Below are 24917 nucleotides of genomic sequence, written 5' to 3' on the forward strand. Positions count from 1 at the left end.
TTGTGCTACGATATGAGTACTGGAAATTCACTCATCTGAGAAATTCAAACTCAATAAATTATTTAGGATGTTTTTAGCAGCATATTTTCTATAATAAAGGGTTGATTTGATTCGGGTTTATGAATTCGGTGAATGTGTTTTTTTTTTTCCTTTCGTTGAAACATATAAGATAAATATCTCTACTAAGTTAAGGTATGCTTCTCGTATAATACCTTCGGTTACGTATATATATAATATATTAAGCCATGCATGGTTGTTGTTGCTAAAATGTCGATGGTTAAGTTAAAAGGGTAAAGTCAATTGAGGTGTAGAATTTCCGGTAATTACGAATTATGGGGATTATGTTGTAAATTATTTATTGTAAATTTATGCTGAGTAAGGTGAACATTGTTGTTAATTTGTTGAATAAAATGTCCATCACTTGACACCATCTACTGTAAACTTTGTGCGGCCGTCGATCATTAATTGTAGTGTGAAGTCATTTAAATTGCGATTTCATTGAAGTTTTGTTTGCAACTAATAATACCAGTCTTAAGCCTCCGAGTAGCGATAACTCCTAAAACTGATTGTGTGATGTGAAAACAATATTTTTGATATCAACAGCAATATAACATAATTTATTCAAGTTTTTCTACATGAATCGGTTTCTGTATTTAGGTCACGTAAATTAACCCTAATTACTGGTAGTTACAGGCAATTCATTTTGTTTTACATGAACTTGTAATAGGATTATCACACAAAAACTTTTATCGCGAGAAAAAATCGCCTGAACTAAAAATTGCTGATTATATTTAAAAGTGTATATTAACAGTGTGTATATAATAGCCAACCGACGAAGAAAATGATTTCATTATCACAATCTGAGTAAAAGTTTCCAACGCCCATTTGCACAATTTTCAACGCCGATTTGCACACTCTAATTGTATTTTCCGTCGCCCATCAAAGCTCAATTTAATGCAAAATTTCTTCATATTTTCTACCTGTCTATTAAACACTCCCTTTAATGTAAATATCATCTACTTTACACAACCCTTCTTTTCAAAAAGGGAGAAGAAATTGCATAAAATTTAATTAATTTTCTTAATTTCCGTTATATTCAGTGTTCTTTCTAAGACATAATACACAACAAACAAGAGTTCAACAACGTACAAAAAAAAATAATAATAAAATACCCACTCCGAAAAATACCGGGAAGAAAAGGAGAAAAATAAATTTTCCATCACAACCAACCTCTGTTGTACTAAATTACTCAGCAAATATTTACCTTGACGCCATATTGCAGAAAATAAATAAAAACCATCATATAATCACTTGAGCTATATATCTGTCCTATTACTTTAACAAAGTTAAACGGAAAGCTGATGGCGTAGTAAAACAATCCCTTCATTTACCACACACCGCACCAGTAGAAGCATCATCATCGCACACCACCCAACAAACGGCAGCATAGAAAAGCGAACGAACGAAGAAAAAAAAAACACACATAATACTGCTCTCTTACCCCATCGTACGTACCACCCACCTCCAAAAAAATACACCCAGAACATAACATTCGACGACCTCGCCATTCCAATGAAACCATCTCATTCCATTCCGAAAAATACAAAACCATTTTCCCATTCAACCTTCCATAACATAACCCCACCACCCAGCATCTTTTAAGCTGCTATTTACTCGTCGTCTTTTCTTCCTTCTTTATACAACCCAACTATATCTATATGTAATTTAATGTACACAATTACGTACGTATAGCATGGTAGAAAGGAAAGAAGAAAAAAAATAACTTTTTCTCTACTCCTTAACATCTTAAGTGAAACAAATTCTTTTTCTTTATTTTTTTTTTCTTCTTCCCCGAAGTCTTTTGTAGATGGTGCGCTTTTATATTGTGAGCTTTTAACATCGCACCGTATACATTCATATTAAAGAAAGATAAAAAAAAACAGTGTTGTTGTTGTCGCTGTGTTCAGTTCAGTCAAGCTGAGTTCATACCCAGCCAAGATGTAATTTAAAAAAGAATTTATTACGTTCCTTGACTAAGTTATACACGCGATACGTCTTCCTGATACTGTTCTGTGCAAATTTACATGCAAATACAACCGACTCTATGTACATCGTGCATCCATCCGCTATCGTCAAAAGTGTAACACAAATCGTCGACACACAACTACTCTCATTAGCACACGGAAACGGTGGAAATGAGGTCAGCGAATGGTATGATGCTACAAAATATAAAGTGGTAAGTGAGTCAACTATTTTCACCACCATTATCATCCACATACTGTGTGGTAAAAAGGGTTCATACGGAACATGTAACCGTTATAGTATAACGTAGAAAATTCTATGTTTAGTCGGATGATAGCGCATATATGTTGTGTAGATGAATAATTTCAGCCGCCACTAAAATACCGCACATGTTGTACAAAGCTGTTCGTTTTTACTTCACAACTTTCATCCATTCCTTTTAGTGCTATAAATCCGAATTGTGTATAGTGGGGCTACGAATGTACAGCATCTTTTTCCGAAACCAGACTACCAAAGTGCCGTATAGTTGCCTGTGTGTTATAAAGTATTCGTTCGGGCTACAGCTAACATATAACTACAGACAATACGGAGCTTGGAGTTTACATTTACAAGATTTATCACATCGAATCGATGTTGTAAGTTGAACTACTCTCATATATAAGAAAATGTGTTCGCTGTGCACACCAGTGAGCGTTATACCTATCTGTCTCTTCTACATACAAAATACACCGCATGTTAAATAGTAAACGAATCGTTTTCCTACATTTCAACCGAACTCCAATTCAAATATAACAATTTAACCCAACCGGTAGAGATGTAATCAAGATTTAAGGAATTGTGTGGCTTGTTTGAGATGAATGTATTTTGGCTTTAGTGAATCCGAACGAAATGATTAATAATGACGATATAATCGATAAATTGATCGTTTTCGTACAACGTTTGTTTTTATATAAATACTTCAACGTTCTACTCCCTTTCGACGTTTTTATATACATTGAAAAAACTCTATCTGTGATTCCGGTAAAAAATGTAGGGTTACTATACACGAAATGTTTTGATGTTGAACAGAAGAAGAGAATGGGGGTGGAGGAAGGAATGTGCGGTGACGAAAATATGGAACGGAAAAAAAGTATATTCACCGAAAGAATGTGGGTGGATGGGCTATGAATATATTGTGAATATTGATTTTTACATTTTCAGCTTTTATGTATGGGAAAAAATAGAAATTTCTACAATCGACAAAACTATATGAACAGGAAATGGATTTAAAGGAAAAGTTTGAAAATGATCGGGTATAGTCAAAAGGTATACATATTATGTATATTGAGTGGGCTTATTGAAAGGATGTAAAATGATTTATGACTAAAATGAGGATGTGACGGATTAAGTAATCGATGTTATTTTAGCTATTGAAAATAATGTTTCGTGAATGTGTGTTCTTTGCACAATCAATTTTATGAAAAATGAATAGTTTACGAAACTAGTTTGGGGTGGTAAGGTGGCGCAAAAAACGTACAATGATTGGCTGTAATTTGGGAGGCGGGAGTATTAAAATTGGAAATAGCCTCCAAATTTGTCGTTTTTTAATGTGCTGACTATTGTTCAGGACATATCAGGTTTACTTGAACGCCTGAACCTGTTTTGACCCGAACCTGATGTATTTTTCGAACTGACCTGAATTGATCTGAAACCAGAACTTAGTAATCAGATCATCGCTGACCAGAAATGTCACAGGTCCTGGGACAGGTCATCTGCAAAATTTGTATGAAAATTTCAGGTTGCCTAAGAAATGTCCCGACAAAGGGTTGCCTAAGAAATGTCCCGGCAAAGGGTTACCTAAGACCTGTCCCGACAAAGTAAAGCCAGGTTCCGATTAGGTCGAGATTTTTGACCACAGTCAACCTGCTCCTAACTACACCAAAGGTGGCTAAAAGGTGATAATTTTTAAGTAATCTTATATTACGAAGAGCGAAGCTCTAGCTACATTCATCTCTTTTTTGAGAGATGACGTTGTTTCGTATCTCTCAGCATTTATAGTTTAAATACGCAACTCGCCAGAAACGTTATTTACGAGCATGTAATATTGTTACCAGTGCCAAAAAAGCAAGGAACTTTTCTCTTGTTTTTGTTTTAGTTTCTCCAGTTGAAACTGTGAGACATGTCAGATTGTTAGTATTGGTTTACTCCAATTTATCCAAATGTTGGCAATATCACTAGGTTGCTTTTCCATACAAAGATGCCAAAAAAATTGCCAAAAGATGTTCCACTTACCTGAAAAGAAGAGAAAAGTAAATTAGGAAAATGCATTTTTTGCTAAAATCTTGTTAGTTCGTGTTTCACAGACGTGAAACAGATTTTAAATGCAAGAGAAAAGATATTAATTGCTTTAAATGTGGATTTGACTTGGATGATTTGCTCTATTCGTCGATATCTATCCACTTATCAACATTCACATATCCATCAATACAACACGCAACATTCTGTTTCAACATAAACGCTTACTATTGTATGACAAGAACATTAATTGCGAAGCCAAATAGTTGACTGCCTGAATTGTTGTAAAAGATAGATTCACCTGATATATAACATCCAAATTACCCTTACCCACATAATATACAGCACACAATACATGAGATAGCCACAGACAGTGAAGATAAATCTTATGCATAAAATGTGAAACGTTTTAGGTGCATCATCCACTTAAGGGTAATCGTTTACACCAAACTCATTTAACAAACGTGCGGATAATTTTAGCTGCTCTTTCACTTAACTTTGTTTAGTAAATTTATCATCACACTTGACGGTAAAATAATTTCCAACTCGTTATTATTAAAACATAATTGAGACTGAATGGCAGAGCGCACCACTAAAATGTGTTGATTTTATAAGAACAAGGAAAAAAAGAAGACGAAGTCTTACCCGAAAATAACTTCCCGAAAAACACTAATAGCATATTTATTCATAAATACTTAATATTATAACTGACGAAACACTTTTCATCTCTATTTTTATACGCAAAATGCTTTTTATATTTAAATTTGAAGAAGTTTTTCTTTTTTCTTTTTCTTTTTCATTTTAATAACATCGTGCTGTTATAATCATGAACTGCTTTTCATCGACATTTATTATTTAAAAATAAAATGTAATTATGAGTGCTGTTACGTTCAAAAAGATCTGTGTGTACTCTCTTTGAAAAAAAGTGAAATGAATATCGAAATGAAAATAAAATAAAGATTTTGTTTTATTGTTGTCTGTTCTTGGTATGAAAATAAACAATTGAAGGATCCAAAAATAGTAATTCAGAATACGGCAGAGTTTTTAGCTATAGGTTATTCCGTGTGGTACATCAACAACTAAATATTTTGTAAGGTTAGTAAGATAGAGGCTCTGCAAATTGTTCGAAAGGTAAATAATAACGTACATTACTGTCTCTCAGGGACATTTTCTGTTGAGGTGTGTGGTAAGTTTGTGTTTCGAGCTGAAGGAGAGATATGCATCCCACAGTGTGGGATTCCCACACGCATCAGCAACAAATTTTTCAGAGAGACAGTACGGTATTTTGTTGTATTGCGGCTAGAAAATGCAAAAAACTGGTCTTTGTTTACATGGTAATGGGTTGTTTTCTGCCCGCAAGACAAAAAAAAACATTTTCTCGGTATACATTACAACAAACAAAAGGTGGAAAAATAATCGAATTTCGTGAGCACGTTGGGGAGAGATGGTTATAAAATGCTTGAAAAATCGTGTAAGGGGGAGATTTACCTTACGAACGTGGCTGTAACCCACGAACTTTTGAAACAACGATGATGAAAAGAACATAACAACTTAATGGCAAATCTTCCTTCAAAAACTAGTTGTTGATTGTCCTCAATTATTCACTCTAGCCGATAACGAGTTAGAATAATTAGAAAATAATTTCTAGATAGAATCAGATAGAATGAAACAGGTAGCGATAACCATTTTAATTTCCCAGACACAACACTATTAACAATCCGTTACTTCGTACAAGGCTAAATATAATTTTTCCAGTAACACGATACTTCTGGGTTCAGCAGGTTAAGTAAAATGCGTTCTGTGACTACATTAACCGGCGAATGAATTTATGAATTTTAAATTAATTTCAATCACGAATGTATTGAGTAGAGCATGTAATTCTGTTCAAAGTGTAATAATAAAAGTGTATAGAAGTATTGTTTGTTATTGCCACCGCACCAGGCAATACCTTCAATAATTGTAACGATTTTGCTTCATTATATGAATAAAATACGAGCATCACAGTTTTCTTCTCAGTCTAAAAAGAATCATTTGAAACCAAACAATTATATCGTCGAGTGTGTGCGGTGCAGTAAAGAAGGAACTATATACATTCATCTCATAATTATATAGATTACACCTTCTTTTCTGAAATCAAGACGTACGATAGATATGTGCTCATGTAAAAATTTTAAGTTTATTTTTCTTTATTTTTGTTTGATTGAAGGAAGATGTAGCACATGTTTTAATACATTAAACAAATTTATGATTTATTTTACATGCAAATTTGCCAAAAAAAGAAGACTGATGAAGAAAATTGGCCGTTATTTATGAGAACCATTTAAGCGACACCATATCAATGATTTGTTAAACAGGTGTTCCTTTGGATGATTATATCGACGAAGTTTAGTTTTTTTTTAGTGTAATCATTGTCTTAATCTTGCTCTGTTCCATCAACAAGGGAATCACAAATAAACTGAGTTTTTTCGTGTCATGATTTGGCCAAAACAAAATATTTTTTAGTCAGTAATAACGACCACAATTGCAGAACGAGACGAGATGTATATCATTAGGTTTACATGAACTAGTCTTAAATGATTAAATCGTTAGCTTATATTAGTCTTAAAACGTGCCACACATTCATCGGACCACATAAAATTCAGGACACTACTTTCGGTTTTAATACATATTTCTGTTTCCCTAAGAACAGAAATGGCATATTACACCACTATGGGGAAGCAAGGAAATTGGTTTCGGAGCCCACAACATAACTCAGGATAAAAATGTGGAGTCTCGTTCTAATGTGTTGTTTGACCTCAGAGTCGCATCGGATCAATAAAGTTCACACGCAAAACTCGACTTTTTAAACCTTTTCATCTACATTTGGTTCGTTTTCTGACAACATCTCGCTTATTTTAACCTATTTTCGCAAAATTATTTCCCTTTACAGCCATATGATTTTAAAGTTTTGTTCTTGTTTTACTCAAGCCGTTAGTTATTATAAATTACGGTTGTTTTTGTACTTAATTTGTAGCTTCAAGAATTTCGATCCACTCACACACTTTTTGGTTATTATTTCTAACCTCAGAAGCGCATCATCAACAGTTTGATGCGGAAAAAATAACAATAAAAAGATCAGTTTTCACACATAATTTTACAAAATTCCAAGCATGCATGTGATTTATAACTGTTACAAACATGATGAACTATGTATGCCATTAACATAAAATTCTAAACAATTTAACATGAAAAGAAAATGAGAAAAAAGGGAATTATACATTAACCATATACCAACCATTTATACCTTCATAATATATCCGTACGACGATAAAAGTGTACGAAAAAAGTGTAAAAATATACATTTCTGTGTACTCAACAGTTTGCATCTATGGTGTATTTAGGTGTGTTAATACGAAAAAGAAAGAGCCATTACAATAGGAAACAAATATCGTTGAATTTCTTCAACGGAAATAAATTTCATTTCTTTTGTTCGAAAGAAAATGTAGTTTAGAAACAAGCAATGCCAGTCTGTCGAATATAGGCCACAATAAATTAATTTCGTGGGTGAAGGAGTGCTTATTTTCGTCCATGTTTAATATATTACAGCGATAAACCCTCTAAATGCCCGTCTTTTTCTAAATCTCTTATTTCTCCAACTTCTCTCATTTCTCCATAACGAATATATAGAGAAATGAGAGAAGCAAGAGAAATACGATATTTAGAAAAAGACGGTCATTCAGAGAGTTTTTAACTCTAGGCATCAATTTAATTTATTTTCGAAAAATTAAATTTTACATATTTGTACCGCGTAGCTTCAGTTTGTTAAGAATTCGAAGGAGCTACAATCTAGATCAAAGGGATAAACAGTTGAAAAGCTAATGATGCGAAGTCAAGATCAATAAACACACGAAAACGTGACATTAGGCACTACTATCGACGCTCTCATCCATTTCATACCTGAGATAAAAGTGAAAAGTCTCGTCTTCGTGTGTCTCGGCTTCGCCTCGAATAAACAAAATTCACAAAAAATCTCAACTTTTCATTCATTTATGTCATGTTAGAGTATTTTACATGACTAGGCACTAGGATAGTCATGAAAAATAGAGTTTTCGTGTGAATTTTGTTGATCCGAGACGTAGTCGAGGTTAATGACCACACGAAAACGATACTTTTCATTTTTATTTCGAGTAACGGATTTTACATGGTGAGGTTGTCAAGAGTATAGTGCTTGAAACATGAAAAGTATGGTTTTCGATGCATGGGGCATGTAAAATGTAATTACTTTTAACATAAAGTTTCAGACCGTTTTCTGAGATATACTATCATCGAACTATTGATGTTTGTTATAAAAAAACAAATTAGTTAAGATGAATGGTGTACAATGTCTAATGGAAAAAGTTCACCGTCTAATATATTGGTCTTTAATTAATTTGAACAAAATTCAAAGTTTGTTGAGAAATAAATCGAGAGGATATAATGAATATTGGAAAATTATGTTTAAGCAAGGCGAGCTTTCTTGTTGAATATTTTGTTAAATAAGTAGTCTAAACAGAAAACGAGAAAAGTAAATACTAGATTCTAGTTTTTCGACAAAGTTTGAAGAACCGAAAGAGAAAACTTAAAGTTACTTTAACTAAACGACAAAATTAGTTTCTCAGGATGCTAATTACTTGTTGAAACCTATGAAATCTTTTAGTTTAAAATTATATCAATGCATTGAAGTATTTAATTAAAATATAAGAACCTCCAACTCACTTTAATGCTTGCCTCAATATAGTGGTCCTCTTACCTCTCAAGTGCCAGAGATGATATTATTTTACTAATATTTTACGCAGATCCAGCAAAACTAAAATTGTGCATACTTGACCGGCGAATCAAAAGACGAATGCAACAGGTCTCGAAATTAAACCAACCAGAAATTCTTTTGCGGCTCGTTAATAAGGTTTTTTTGTAGTCGCGACAATGTAATACAATATGTCAGAGTAAAATCTCCTCTTTTATAAAAAAAAATTTCAAATTTACGGATCTAATAACTCTTGAACTGTTGTGCAGTAACAATGGCTATAATGCAATTTCAATAGTGTAGTAGCAATAAAAGCTTTATAACGAAACAAGTTTTGCCAATTCAATGTAAAGTGCCTGGAAAATGCAGTTATTATATTTTTATATTAAATTGGAAACAATATTCAATTAGGTTGTATTACCAACAGTTTCAAAAGGTTTTTTCCACTTCAAACATGATATAACAGAGTAAAACCGAGATATGAAGCACACAAAAAAATCACACTTTTTTCAACAGAACATCATATCGAATGAATATGGGTAATTACATGTGTTCCATATATGACATTTTATCCGAAACTTTATCAAAAATGGTCGAAAAGCTAGTCTGTTGTGAGTATTGTCGAAATATTTTATGATTTTTCTTAACACTACATTAAGCACATAATTCAGTTCTAAGTATTACGATAATTATGATAATTTGAAGGGATTGACGAGGTCTAGTCTCCACATTTCAGAGCGCAAGGTCTGAATGTGAAGCGATAGAATAATTTTAAGTTCTGTGGTGGGTCCAGTAAGATAATTTAAAGGACTTGATGCTGGAGTTGTGACTTTTGTCTTGTTATATATTGTTAAATGATCTAATGCCCCTTCACAGGATAACAAATTCGTGAGACTAGGCAAAATGCGAAGAAAATGACTGAAAAATGATCGTCTACATCAGGTTCACATTATGCGTGAAGAAATTGACAAATGGCTCATACATTATCTGTCAACATTTCCAACGCATTTTGCAGACACAAACTGTGTATTCACCTTAGATTTTGAACGTTTTTGAATACAGACTGTCATAATTACAGAAAACGATAACGACAATTCGAGCGCCTACTCTTTGACACTTCTAGAATCTGCGTGTGAGCTGCCGTTATAAATTCTGTGCATAACTAAGAAACAGAACCTTTACATCTTGTATGTAAACGTTGAGTTCGAATTTTTCCTTTTACATGTTCACAAAGAGCAGTGCAACATACCATATAATATTGACTATTAAATGGAAGGTTGAGTAAAACATAACACAATTATAGACATATAAATATGATGCACAAGCTCAAAAATAATATCAAAAATGAATAAAAAAAAACTTCGAACAAAATGGAAGAGTCAACAATACAAAACACAGCTACAATAAAGTAGAACGTTCTGAAGTTTCGTTAGAAGTTTTTTTTTTTTATTCCATATCGGTGAGGTTGTATTTTCTGTTAATTTTTTTTTCTTTTGTATTTTGTGTTTCTTTTTCTTCTCGATTCATGGATGTTGGTGTTATTATTGTTGTTAATTCCTTAAACGGTTTCGTATTTTTAAAATTAAATTTACATTGCCAGAGTGAAACAGAGACGTTGCAGTGATTTTTTGTTGTGTTAAATCGGTGAATGTTTAACTTGTATAACAATGCACATATGAATGTAATTCGCCGTAGCAGGTATATAATATGTAAACGTTGATGTAGATAATATTCATTATTCACGAGTAGAATATGCCCATAAAATGTGGCGTAACGAAAATTTAATTTATTTTGTCTCGACAAATCGTTTCTTGTTGTTTTCTAAACGATTTTAACATTTTGTTGATCAATGCATTTGAATTTGGTCACCTCTGGTATATGTTCTAGACCACTTTTGTTATCATATATTGCATTTGATTCGAAATCTAGAGCTAGACGGGAATTATTATTCGTTTCACTTTTTTATTGTTGCGATAAAGTCTGGATATTTCACTTTCATAAGTCGTTGAGGTATTTATCATTTGCAACAACTGTTTGGAAAGAAAGTCTCCAGCTGACACTTGTTGTTTGAATTCTATTCACGACAACTCTATCAGTGCAACTTCATGACTCAGTTCTATCGTAATTCACTCGAAGAACAAATATTTTTTCTTCATTCAAAATTGATCTAATAAATGTCGTGATCATGGGTAACCTATACCGAATTCACTGCTTAAAAGTCATTATTATCAATTTGAGCCATACATGATTTAAGACTTTTTGTAAGATAGTAGTCTGCGTATCGTGATAACCGTAATAACTAAAATGTCAATTATCCATTGTGTAGTTAATTAAAGTATCAGTGTAAATGTGTAAAATTCTATGACGACACACTTCACTCTTCCAACATTCTTCACGTTCCTAATAGACATCAGAAATTCCAATTGTGAATTGTTTTGTTGTTTGTCGAATTCGCCTTTTCAACAAAAAATTACGAGACGATCTAACGAACAATAATACCATTTGTACAAACAGAAGTATGTACAAATCACCAAAACCTGCGTTTTAATTATACAAATTTGAAGAAACAGTAACCAGTCGACTAAAAATTCTGAACTGAAAATGCAAATGATGTGTTGATGCTATGTTGTCAGTGGTAGCGTGGCCGAGCGGTCTAAGGCGCTGGTTTAAGGCACCAGTCTCTTCGGAGGCGTGGGTTCGAATCCCACCGCTGCCAATATTTTTTTTTTAAATTTAATTTGAATCACTTCAAGATGTTTGTAGATCCAATTTATTCTTCGATATTTCGCTTATCCTAACCACGCTAAACGCTCTCAATACAACTTACGCCACACACTCAACGGGGAACCGCTATCTAGTCGATTTGTTGAAAATTATGAAACACGTGAAAGTTGTCCACCTTAATGACTTCAGTGACTTCAGTTGCATATATAACTATTGCATGAATAGCCATCGTATCTCTGAAATAGTAAACTAGCATTCATTTACTGGTATTTATTCCGTCCTGTTATTTGGTTCTGTAATGACATACCTTCCGCTACACGGTAAAATATTTTATAAACTGTAATGTCAAAATATGGACAATTTTGGTGACACTTTTAGAATCACAAAACGTCATTTCCGGAACGTCAGTTTATGAACGTCCATTCGCTTCGCTCGTATCGACAATCTGACATCTAGTGCGCAAAATAACCCCATTTGATATCTAGATACGAAAAATAGCTATTTTCTTCGTTTCGATGTGCGATAGCACGTGTTATAAACACGGTATAAACATACCGTTTGATAAAATATATTATGCATCAATCAGATTTGTATATTATAACATGCACTGCACAGTATCAGTTCTTATGTATATTCAAACATTCTATGCGTACGGTCGGTGTAGACCACTTTCATCAAATTGTGATAAATGTGTAATCAAAATTAAGTAATTTGAATCGAGTAAATTACCTTTTTATTGATCGTTAAGTGATAGAAAAACGTTGTATAGATGGTTGTCTGGTTGTCGGATATGCGATATATAATTTTATTGGGACAAAAAAATGTATTGAACAAGCGATACTTCGTGCACATCGCACCAAATTGATCAAAATAAAAAACTTATTTATTCATTCGTTCGTTTATTGTTTGATCAGAGACTCAGTTACGTCGCGTCATCAAAATATGTAAAAATTCGTCTAGGATAGGGTTCGTAAGGCTTCACATTTCACTCTGGAACAATAAAACTTTCAATTATGTCGTTTCATAAAGCATAACTGCTGCTCCGATTGGCAATATTTGATGATAGAGATTATAATTCATCTCCATTCATAAAAAGAATAATAATAGCTAAACAGTCTGAAAGGAAATCGACTCGAATGAGATGGTAATCAACCATCAACATGGACAAATAGGTCAAACAGTTTTATCGAACATCTCTATTACGTTCTTTGCAGTTTAATATAGCAGCATTTTGGATTGATTGTTCTTAATTTTCCTTTTTTTTATGAAGAACAGTTTAATCTGTACTTTCAATCAAAAATATTTTATCTTTTGTTAACAAGAATTATCTAATTCAAATTTAAGCAAGAATGGAAGAAACCTTTCGAAACTCTCGAGCCCTAAAAGCCATAAAATTGAGACAAATTTCAAACATCGACTCTAACACTATCAATTCAGATTTTTTAACATTATGATACGAGCCAAACTTTAGACTAAATTCATTCTTTCTCGTCATAGAGATGGTGGATAAATTTCATTGTAACGATGGCGCCTTTAATCTATCATTTAATTTCCATCTACTGCTTGTTTGATTGGGCGATTAACTGTGAATTAACATCCGAATAATTGATCATGATCATAAATAATAGCAGACGTAGACAAACACATATATACTTAAATAAGAACTTGCTAATTGTTGAAGAAAAAAAAGGAAAGCCAATAAGACTCATCGAAGTTGCACATCCGATGTTCTTTCTACTCGAGAACATTTTCTCTTCTTTTTTTTTCTTAAATTATAATCGAACAGAAGACGTAAATAAATCGTATAAATAACCAGTATGAATGTAAACAACGATTCTTTGAATTATTCTGTTTATTTGCTTGTTTTTTTAAATTTTATTGTAGTTAGACTCGTAAATGTACGAAAATGAGTGTTATTACTTTGCTGTGTAACATCCGGTAATGCAAATATTTATGTTTCCATTGATACCAGCGTAACAATCTCGGACGTTTTTTTTTTGAGAATTGCGGAAAAACGGTATTTAGAAAAAGAAAAACACTAGTGGTATACCCATACGTAAAGATGAGGTACTGGACATAGATGCATTCAACTTTTTTTGCTACTCATTGTATTTTTTACGTGTATATTGTGGCAACTATGTCAATTAGCATCAACTTTGAAGCATTAAATTTTAATTTTTCCAGTATTCATGTACAGAACCATTCATACAGAATCATTTCAAACATCACTTTGACACACAACCCAAAGCAGAGTTCAGGATAGTTCATGCTCTTTTTTTTTTGTTAAGCAGAACTATTAAAAAAATTGATCGAGTGTTTCGTCAAAAGAATCCATCCTCAGTCAAATCAATTAAACAAAAAATTAAGGAAAAACAAAGAACATCATGCAATTAATTTCAAAAGTTGTCGTTGAAGTGGAATCGCAGTTTAATGTTCAGTCAGTTATAATCAGTGCTTAGTGATTCAAACAATATTACAAAATGTCAATTAAGATAGAAGTGAGGTCAACCTAATTTAAAAAATACTCCTAACTGACGTAAGATCTTAAAGTCAGATTCAGGGAACGAAAGGTTACAACATATTGAGCAAACATTGTCTGTAACAGTAATACGAAAATGAACGTGGAATGAATAGAAAGATATAAAATGAAATCCCATAACAAAGATCGAAATTCCATAAGTGTAATCGAAAAGACGTAATATTTTGATTATGACGTCCACATTGCATACTACTATCAATGTGTGTACGAGCCATAAATAATTAAATGAATTTACGAGAGAAAAAAGCATAAAAACAATTTTAATCAACACATTTCCAATTCCAAGTTAATTCGCTCACTTATTTTTCATTATTTTCTAAACAAAGCCAATGTAATTATACATATTATGTACACTGTGTACAGCCATATTTCGACTGAATATTTCTATTTCACACATTTATTATTATTATTAAATTAATTGTGTTTTCCAATAAACGACGACGATGAAATTGGTTCATTCGTAATGCATTAAGTATTGGGTATTTTAAATCAATTTATTTAAATTGAATTTCTTATTACGTTGATGCAAAACCGAAAATTTATTTTTTCAATGGTGTAAGCCATACACTGGGTTATACACAATCGACTGTAGTTTGGCGTTTTGCTACTTGCTTGGCGTGTAGAATCGAGATGGAGTATCAAATGGTCTGAGACAGAGAATATTTTAGAAAATTTATTTGCTGCAAAAATGTGGCAAATTTTGTTAAAATTTAGAAAATTTTCGAGAATTTATCAAATTTTAGAAAATATGCCAATCATTTTTCCACAAATATATCCTGATCGAGACGAAGCCGAGGACCTAGTTTATCACACCGAGATTCGTTCCATATCCAGTCGGTAACAGATGTGCTAGATAGTTTCATATATCAAGCATCTAAAATTTGGCTGGCTCCACAGTAAGTTATAAATGTAAAAGAGAGAAACATATTAAGAGTGATATCGCCAAATCTTCAGGTGATTGGGAAACAAGCGGTCTCCGATTTTAATGAGTGATAGCTCGTTGGATTCGTCTTTCAATTCTAGGAAACACGTGTCTTTCACTTTTTCTTAAAAAAATTTGTTTTCTGTGAAAAGCGCTCAAAAGTGAAGACATGCCAGAGGGTACCGAAAACAGTTTTTCGGCAATAACTCAAGAAAAAATTATTTTAAATGGTTGTAATGTTGTACAATTGTCGGCCTTGAAAGGACCTACAGGTAGAGTATACGCACCGCTTGGTGCTAGTTGATTCACTAGAGCTATGACTAGAAATATAGTGAATGTTCGGAGAGTCTGCAGCTTCGATGTACCTCGGAACTGAGTATGGGGCGTTGTAGCTGGCCTCACCCACTATCGTTGCACATATAAATGAACCCAGTACTTTTGGGCTGCAAGCCTACAGAAGTCTTGAAAAAAAAGTTGGTGCCAAAATGTAGATTTTTTCCTTCTTTCTGAGGGCCCAACTGCCAGAAGAGCATCTGGAACGGTACTACGGCAATCATTTTTTATTGTCTACTATTCTTTCACTTTATCAATAGAAAAACGCTTCGCTATGTCGCGAATATATCAGATCCACTATTAGTAATATCAAGAGAAAAATCATTAAAGTTTTCTCCGAGGATTTTAGTCAAATAAAGTGTTAGCGTATAGCAAATGACCTCAGGACTACGGAACAGTATTTAGTTTTTCAATTGGACCAATATTTGCTACGTGACAGGAGTTTGGAAAACCGTTTGCTCCCACTTGATCGTATCGGTTTTCCAAACTCCTGTCGCGTAGCAATTATTGGTCCAATTGAAAAACTAATTACTGTTCCGGACTCCTGAGGTCATTTGCTATACGCTAACACTTTAACACTAACGCTAACACTAATCCTCCGAGAAAAATTTTATAATTTTTCACAAGAATTACTAACACTGCATATGTTGTAACGACCTATATTCGACTCAAAGTGAAGCGTATACGGTAAGGGAATAGTAGGGAATACAAAATTACTCACGTAGAACTGTTCCAGACGCTGTTCTGGCAGTTGGGCCCTCAGACAGAAGGAAAAAATCTACATTTTGGCACCAACGTTTTTTTTCAAGACTTCTGTCGGCTTGCAGCCCAAAAGTACTGGGTTCATTTATATGTGCAACGATAGTGGGTGAGGCCAGCTACAACACCCCATACTCAGCTCCGTGGTACATCGAAGCTGCAGAGAAGGCGGACTCTCCGAACATTCACTATATTTCTAGTCATAACTCTAGTGGATCAACTAGCACCAAGCGGTGCGTATACTCCACCTGTAGGTCTTTTCAAGGCCGACAATCGTACAACAATACAACAATTTAAAATAATTTTTTCTTGAGTTATTGCCGAAAAACTGTTTTCAGTACCCTCTGACATGTCTTCACTTTTGAGCGCTTTTCAAAGAAAACAATTTTTTTTAAGAAAAAGTGAAAGACACGTGTTTCCTAGAATTGAAAGACGAATCCAACGAGCTATCACTCATTAAAATCGGAGACCGCTTGTTTCCAAAGTTAAAAAAATCACCTGAAGATTTGGCGATATCACTCTTAAGTGTACGAGTTCATTTTTTTGTTGACATATTTCGAAAGTTGCGAAATTACTTAAAGCACACTTTGAACTATATCTCAATGTATTTATAATTTAGATGGAGTGCAACACCGCGACAATGATATTATTGCTTTAGTTCAACTGAATCATCCACAAATGAAAAACTGAAGTTGTAAGGACCAAACCGGTAGGAAATGATTACAGAGCTTATTTGTGTGCTTTGAACTGTATTTCCATTTCAAGAACTTGTCAAGAGTGCACTTCTAATACCAGAGCACTGACACTGAGTAATTAAAACAAGTCAATAATTAAATTAAAATTTTCATAATTTTCTTTTTTTAATCAAGATGAGTGCCTGAAAAAAAAATCCCTCCTTTAAAGCCTGTTCATTAACAGCAATAAAACAAGAATTAAAATTGTAAAAATAAAATTCCGTAGAAGAGCGAACAGAAATAACAACTCAAATAAACAAAAACATTAATTTAAGTCCACGTGGACGACTCATTGACAAGCCGGTTTTCCATATATACAAAATACAGAAAAAAAATAATTCTTCATAACTTAGATTATATAAAAAAAAAATAAACTCAATGGTCATTACTTTAAAAGTTCATGTTTTTGCTTGCTTCTACTGATGTATGAGAATTTCAACAACACAACGAAGAAGAAAAAAAACCTCATTCAATATACCTAACCTAACACATACCTTCGCTCCGTAAAAAAGGCAATTACTTTCTGTAATATACAATACGATTGTAAAGAAAATGTGCTTGAAATAAAACGAAACTTCACAGAGTTCAGATGCACGCACAGAACTTTTCGTGTTTTGACGTTATATGTTATAAGTGAAACAATAATACAGCGAACGAACAAAAAAAAATATTACTCAAAAATAAATGGAAATATTTAGTTATGACTGTGTGTACACCTATAACCATATATCCAGTGGATTGGATGGTGTATATGATAATATCGGTTAGGTATAATAAAACAAAAAAAAACTTTAGCAGAATATTATGGCTAGTGCATTATAAATCAATCTGTCGAGGTTCTCTGTTTTTTTTTGTTCGAATAAAAAAAATCACGACACGATTAAAATAATAATAGTACATGCATATACACACCACCTTTAACAATAATAAAAGACCAATGAGCTCTACAATCAACTGGAATTTTTATTACAAACAGAATATTGAGTTGAATGGAGGACTCCAAAGAGTTCAATGATTTATTACACGATTATTCCTGTACAAGATATTCCAATAGACAAGAGATGGGTGTTATCACGCAATATTTAATTAGCATTACAAGCAGATATTTACACTTTTATATTCTATATTTCGGTTCAACGGCTCTGTTACAGTGTCCATTGTATTCAATTTGACTGGATTAGTGGCGTATGTAAATCGGTATACTTGTGGTTCAACAACTTTTTATTTGTTTTGGTTTTGGTCGGCGTATAGAGTTGGCTGAACGGTTTTTGTCTCTGTAGAATTCAGTATTATCATTTCATTAACAAGTCATGAGGTAGGAGTAGAGTTGGCAGAGTGATAATGTAATGTTTGGAAAGGAACATTGAGTAAAATAATTAATTTGTGAAGCAAAGGTTCACATAAAACGTTGACATACTTTTCGTTTCCCTATGGTCGCAAGTGGTGTATTACAACTCTAGGATTGAAAAGTAAATTGACTTCAAGCTCAAAAGCATGTAAATGACTATTACATATAACTAGAGATGAAAAGTAGAGTTTGTGTGTGAATTTGGTTGATCCGAGTCGTAGCCGTGGTCAATAAACACACGAAAACGAAACAGTTTTCGATGCATGCGTCATGTAAAATCCACTACTTGGAATACAAATGAAAAGAATCGTTTTCATGTGTTTTTTGACCTCGGCTTCGGCTCGAATCAACAAAATACCTCTTGTTATGTCAAAGGACTTGAAGGTCATTGAGCCTACAGCCAAAAATTTATTTTAGACTCATTAGAGTGCTCCTCTCCACGGAAACCTTTAGTAAAAGGCGAAAGATTTATTCGATATCTGAAGAGAAGCCAGAGTAGTCAAAGCATTGAAAACGTACAGAATTCAAATAAGGATGCTAATAAACCGCAGAAAACATTACTTTCATTTTGACTACTACACCGGCCACCCGCTTACCAAAACCATTGTGACATAGTAAAATATTCATCTAAAATATTAAAATCATGAACCAATTTTGAAATGACGACGTGATGTATTTACCGAATGGATAATGGAAAACGAGAACTCAATATAGCAATGTATGTACATACAACATACAACAAAAACGGTCTATCAAACGTACCTAACACAACTTTTTTTGAGTTGTTAATTTCGTTTACAGTTTGCCCAAAATCGATAACAAACAATGTGAAAATAAATAGGAGAACGAAAAAAAAAAATGGAAAAGTTAAAGAGGGAAGAATAAAACGTTAAAATGCCAAACTGTACTAGGTACACTTCTAACACACATATCGATAATGTAGGGAACCGAAAAAACCAGTAAATTCCAATTTCACTAAAAATTGGTTAAAAGAAATGTAAAGAGGAAAGAAAATTATTTCTTACCACAAATGTTACACGTTTACATGCAAAAATAACTTTACTGTTCATATTGTCGGCAAGAGAAATATACGAACGAAAGAAAAAAGAGGACAATGTACTTAAAATGTTAATATATATAATGTGTGTGCATAAAACCATGCGATACGAAATCAACCGCTAAAGGGTAGTAAAATTCATTTGGCTGGAGAGAGAGCTATTAAAGCAACTTCTTAATTATAAGGAATATTGATTTTTTTTCCTTAGTCGGAAGGGCTGGTTTATGCTTTATTGTATAGTACGTGTACGATACACGACATAGATTATGGATAGGTATAAATACATACAGTATAACGAATAACGTAATATTAAATGGAATGGTTTCAATTTTATGGATGGTATTTAGGGGTGATAAGCCGCAAAATGTTTTTAATAAGTAATTTGTAATTGATTTTCGTTTTTCTTTATGATTGGTTGGTGTAACGTGGCTATTTTTATGATATTACCATTAATATGTAGGTAGGTGCTAAATACATCGAATTAAAAATAATAAAAAAACATTTTATAATCTGATTGAGCGGTAATTGTACATTGAATTTTCGATTTTCAATTTCCCATTTGCGTCAATCAACATTAACAATAGTTTGTCAGTTTAAATCAAATTAATGCCGGCACACACCACGCACAAAAATAAAATCAAAATCCATACCAACACCAAAAAAAAAAGTTTTTTTTTCCCGAAAGATAAATCGTTGATTCGAATTAATATTAACTCCCCTCCCCCCTCTTTTATTTGTTTCTATATGAACATTTTCTCATTTCCTTTTTTTCGGTATTATTATTGAATCGTCAGCGTCACCCTACTTTTATAGTATACCGAAAACGTATTCAGAAAACAACAACAACAACAAAAAAGTAAATTTCTCTCCCCCCATTTTTTCGGCAATATAATTTCCCAAACACTAAAGATTTGCTCGTCAAAATAATAACAGGGTAATTGTTAGTCAACCAACCGACCGATCATCCGGCTCTTGCTTTTAATAGCAATTTCTTCTTCATATTCAATGTTATGCCCAAATATGTGTATATCTAGCCATACTTAGTTATACTCAACTAAGCCAAGCTATTTCATGCACATATACATTCACATCGTACACAATATATCGGTATATCAATGCTACAATCGGCCAACGTTATAGCTCTTTTTTTTCAACAATAAAAACAACCCCCTCAACACACAAAATACGTTGCTATTTGGGAATGAAAAAGTATTTCGAAAATTTTTACGAGATTGTATTTGTGTTTTCTGTATAAACGGTATGTTGTCTCCACTCCATCCCTCAATGATTTTTTTTCTCTGTTTAAGCTGTAAACGTGTCTTTCCTGCCCTTTTTCTGCGAACAAATATACATCACAGTGAACAATACATTTGCTTATAGATATACGTATGATGTAGGTATAAACTGCTGTAAAGAGAAAACAGCAAAAAAGGAAGAATCAGCAGGAGGTGGAGGTTTCTCGTTTTTTTTTATGTTTTTGGTTTAGCTCGGTTGGGTTTATTGAAGTGGATTTTTTTTCCTTCTCAGAGTGAGTGTTTGAGCATGGAGATATGTGAATTTTTGCTGGAGGGTTTCGTTTCGTATATCCAGAAACAAAATGTTAAGCGATGGCATGTCTCACCGTTTCTTTTTCTTTCGTTTTTTTTTTCTCGTCTTCTTTTTTGATTGAAGTGAAAATAATATAAAAATGGATAAGAAAACGAGGGAGATTTCAATCAAAGCTATATAAAGCCAACCTAAGGGTACAGCCAATTAAGTGCTTTGATTTTTTGTCTCTGGATTGTTGTGTATAATATTTCGACGTGGAGAGTATATTATATTATAATGATGACAATGGTTACGGGATAATGTTACGATAATATTGTACGATGTCATGTGAATTGTTTTTATTACACATTTGATGTCAATGGTGTTACATACATTGACTGGCAGTCTAAGTCGTTGGGTCGAGCAACAGCAAAGACAATTTATTACAACTGATTCGATTGTTTATAGTAGTAGTGTTCCTTATTCGGACAAGGTATGTTGATTAGATTAAGAGTGAGATAGTTGTAAATGTCCAAATGTATTGGTTTCCAGAACGAGCCGTAGACGAGCAAATCTATGTCGACACGTGTATCAATCAAAACGTTTTTTCACGCCTCGATTTTGTCACATAAATATCAAAAATCTTTTCGATAATATTCTGAGCAGGGAAAGTTTAATATTCGACAAGGCATTTTACAAAGAACCGTTTAATTAATCGATTTCTTTTGATCAAGAGACTTGTAATTTAAAAACAAATTACGAGACCATATCAAATGACTATTATTGTTTCACAAAATTTACGACATATTTGTGGATGTACTCTAGTCCTCGGATAATTTTCTTTGATAAATACTTAAACCCTTCTAAGTGGTCATTTTAAAACCGTATAATTCACTTTATACTACACCATGTCCCTGTAATTCAAACGATACAATAGTCAATTTGCTTATAAAATTACTACCTTACGTTTTCACCGATACAGCTATAACAATAGATGATATCGTAGTGTTTCATGTAAATTTGTTGAATTTTGTTGTCTGCATCACAATATTCTGGCAAAATGTTGTTGCTGCTATACAGAAATCTATTCCAAAACAATTGTCCATATACAATATACGTATTCATTTATAGTCAACTTGGATATAATGTACCACTGTAGGATATGTAATTGTAGAATCAACTATTCTCTCCTCGTGCATAATAGAACAGAAGCTTTTCGACGATCGTTTCGTTGTTGTGAACGCTTGTTACACACCATGATATAATATTAGGTATAAGTACCATATCAGCGTGTGTATACATATATGCATTGTTTAATGTATAAAGAAAATCGTCTTGTCGTTACACACTTGGTTTCATGTTAACAGTTTAGAACATTAATGTTATTATTAGTTAGTTTCAGTCGATCTATATATATATATATATATAGACGTATACTGTAAGCGATATATGAATTAAATATATATATTGACATGAGCTCAGTATAGTGTATATCGACTGTTATACCGTGTGTATACCTACCTATACACATGGTATAATAGAGAAATTACTTCAATTATAATGATCCCGACATTGGCTTGTTCGAATCGTTTTTGTATAAACTATTTATTTAGTCATTAATAAGTTGTGTGATTTGTTGTTTTGATTAAATTAGTTTTTCATTGGATTTTACGAGTTGACTTGGTTCATGTTCGTAAATATATAAAAAAAAATAATCATTTAACGAGAGACACTAGGTTATTTAGAATGATAACACAATTAATTGCTTCTATGTTATCTGTACGGAATTAAGGTTAATTTAACAGTTCGATCGGTGTATTGGTATTTGTCACATGTAAGAAAATATATTCATTTAAAATTGAATTTGATTCAATTAAAATTAAGAGGCAAATGTCAAGAAATTAGATTGTCGTTTTCACCTTTCAGAAAGTGCTAATCAGCAAATCGTCTATAATCGACACCAGTGACGAAAATAAGCGTGAATCTAATCAATCTTGTAGATACGGCAATACGGCTAGTCATAAACGCATGGTAAAAACGACAAGCAGAAATGCATGATGAAAATATTGAAATGATAGATCGTGTTGCGCAAATGAAGTAACAGATTTATTGATTTTGTTGTGATACGATTGCCGTTTCTACAAAGAAAATGACTTGAAAGATTTTTGCTAAACATTAAGTGATCTCTAAACACAAGAAGTAACAGATTTAATGGTTTACATTTCGATACGGTTGCCTGTTTCTCGAAGGGTAATAATAGATCATTGTCAATGCCATTTGAGATGTCGAATACATTTATATGTTTGTTCTCGTTCTTGGACAAACATATCCATTCGAACGGCAAAGAAACAAACCCACAGATGTCAAATACATTGTCATTTTCGTCACCTTAAAGTTCGAAAAAATTTGTATGAAATTTTGATTTTTTTGTAAGGGTCGATGGATGAAATTGTCATTTGTATAGAAACCGCTATTAGAGAACGATCTATTCAGCAAAAGACAACACAAATAGGAAACCATTTCCATTTGCTCTTCACAGTCAGGAGAGGGATTACGACATCAGTTCTCTTTTCTCTATTCAATCAAAACTCTACCGATAGAGAACGATTCACATCTCATTGAAAGATGTCGCTGCAACAATACCAATGTCATCAGAAAAAAAAAATAATTTTTTACCCGACGGATTTTAGTCAAATAAAATGCAATGACCTCAGGACTCTGGAACAGCAATTATTTTTTAAATCGGTCTTATATTAGCTTGGAGATAAGAGTCTTAAAAAATAATGTGATGAAACGGCAGCAAACGGTTTTTCGAACCCTAATCCCCGAGCCGATATAGGGCCGATTGAAAAACTGATTACTGTTCCGGAGTCCTGAGATCATGTGATACACGATGGCAATTTATTTGACTAAAATCCGTCGAGCAAAAAATTAATTATTTTTCTGATGACATTGGTCTTGTTGCAGCGACATCTTTCAATGAGAAAGTGAATCGTTCTCTATCGGTAGAGTTTTGATTGAATAGAGAAAAGAGAACTGATGTCATAATCCCTCTCCAGATGTGTCCTTAATTATTTATAAATTTCACACGTCAAAAATTACGAAAATTTTGGAAATGTACGAAGCATTTGCTTTTTTCAGACTCCGTCCTCGGAGCGAACGTAGTGAATGGCCCCTTAGTGTTGTTTTAATAGGTCTATCGATCATGTCATTAACGTCACCAATTACTCAAATTTACTCAAAAAGCATAGCCCTAACTGAAACTAAAAGTCTTTGTTGTAACTTAACACGCCTTCGAATAAAATTCACCAGCTGAACTTCTTTCAACGCAAATAACACAAAAAAATCGAATTCAATAACATGTGGCAATCGAAAAATAAACTCTAGCGATACATCACACACCTAATTATATTCGGCGCACATTTATAATCGACTCATCATCTTGCTCATAAATATAAAAAACGAAAAAAAAAATTCTCATTTTTCCATTGAATGAAAATAAATTTTCCAAAAGTTCTTAGATTTGTGAAATTAAAATTACGTGTGCACGGCTGAATGGAGGTATGGTTTTCTGGTTGAGTTCATGTGTGTACGCTCACACACACGCTGGTGTTTATAGTGTTCCCGAACAGTATTTTGATTTTATGTGGCCAAAATCATGTCGTTAAAATTTTGAAATTCAAGTAAAAGTTTAAATAAATTGATTTTATGTTCATAACACTTTTCATCATGTGGTGTATCGTACAATATGGATGTGCTAGAGTGTGAAATGTTGCTGGTAAAGGAAAATCATTCACACAGCTTTTTTTGTATGTTTGTTTTTATAGGTGTTTTTAAGTATTCTCCACCAGCACCTTACGTGTTTGTCGGAAAGCCAGATGTACAATTGAAAACTTTAAACATAATTAAAAGCAAT

The 24917-nt window shown here is 33.0% G+C and overlaps 1 protein-coding gene and 2 non-coding genes across 7 annotated transcripts in view; 1 reads left to right on the top strand and 2 right to left on the bottom strand.

The window, feature by feature from the left end:
* Positions 1–24917, bottom strand: part of LOC119067592 (protein groucho) — a 141776-nt gene that overhangs the window by 106175 nt on the left and 10684 nt on the right. The gene's annotated exons all lie outside the window — the stretch shown is intronic.
* On the top strand, positions 11693–11774 carry Trnal-aag. Its single transcript has one exon. It is a non-coding gene; the product is annotated as a tRNA-Leu (tRNA).
* On the bottom strand, positions 18797–18916 carry LOC119074254. The gene has a single exon (XR_005087166.1). It is a non-coding gene; the product is annotated as a U5 spliceosomal RNA (small nuclear RNA).

This window comes from Bradysia coprophila, chromosome II (assembly GCF_014529535.1).
Source record: "Bradysia coprophila strain Holo2 chromosome II, BU_Bcop_v1, whole genome shotgun sequence".
In the NCBI taxonomy this organism is placed as follows: domain Eukaryota; kingdom Metazoa; phylum Arthropoda; class Insecta; order Diptera; family Sciaridae; genus Bradysia; species Bradysia coprophila.